Consider the following 1,051-nt stretch of genomic DNA (forward strand, 5'->3'; position numbering starts at 1 on the left):
CCATTGTTGCTCTGCGAGGTTTCGTCGTTGTTGTTTTGTCTCGGTCGTTTGTCCGATTTATTTATCAGACCTGAAATCAGGCGAGGTTACCCGCTGAACTTAAGCATATTATTAAGCGGAGGAGAAGAAAATAACTATGATTCCCTTAGTAACGGCGAGTGAACCGGGATCAGCTCAAAGTGGAAATCAACTGCCCTTTCCGAGCTGTTGACTTGTAGCCTCGAGAGGCGTTACCAGTGGAAGCGCAGGGTTAAGTTTCTTGGGAAAGAACATCATAGAGGGTGAGAATCCCGTCCTTCCCCTGCGTTTTTTGTTCCACGTACGGTACGCTTTTATAGAGTCGCGTTCATCGGGATTTGAGCGCAAAATGTGTGGTAGGTTTCACATAAAGCTAAGTACTGGCGCGAGACCGATAGCAAACAAGTACCGTGAGGGAAAGATGAAAAGTTCTTTGGAAAGAGAGTTAAAAGTGCCTGAAATTGCTGAAAAGGAAGCGATTGGGACCTTTTTGATTCCAAGAAGTGCCGCCGGTTTGCCATCTATCCCTTTGCCTTCTCTCTCTCACCAGGTTTAGGCTTTGGTTTCTTGATGTATTTCCGGTTCATCTTTTTGGAGAGGTCAGCATCAGCTACTCGGAATTGATTTCGTTCAAAGAAGGTAGGTTCCTTGTGGACCGTTATATCTTTGTTCTTTCCTTTTCCTTGTGGCTGAGGAGTGTTCCTGTTTCCGAGCTCCACTTTCGAGTACTCGGTTTCTGTGATGCTGGCTTAATCGGTTCCAACCGACCCGTCTTGAAACACGGACCAAGGAGTCTAACATATGTGCGAGTATGCGGGTTTTACTCCTGTATGCGCAATGAAAGTGAGAGTAGGGAGATTTTGGCTTTGCCATTCTTCGCACCTACGACCGACCACGATCTCTGAGAGAGGTTTGAGTTGGAGCATATCTGTTAGGACCCGAAAGATGGTGAACTATGCCTGAGTAGAATGAAGTCAGGGGAAACCCTGATGGAGGTTCGTAGCGATACTGACGTGCAAATCGTTCGTCAAAC

At 46.6% G+C, this 1,051-nt stretch overlaps 1 non-coding gene across 1 annotated transcript; it reads left to right on the forward strand.

The window, feature by feature from the left end:
• Positions 1-65: 65 nt before the first annotated feature.
• TGME49_460930 lies at positions 66-1,051 on the forward strand (the record flags this gene model as incomplete). Its single annotated transcript, XR_001974437.1, has 1 exon — positions 66-1,051. It is a non-coding gene; the product is annotated as a 28S ribosomal RNA (ribosomal RNA).

Source organism: Toxoplasma gondii (genome assembly GCF_000006565.2).
Source record: "Toxoplasma gondii ME49 unplaced genomic scaffold asmbl.1355, whole genome shotgun sequence".
NCBI classification, from domain to species: Eukaryota; Apicomplexa; class Conoidasida; order Eucoccidiorida; family Sarcocystidae; genus Toxoplasma; species Toxoplasma gondii.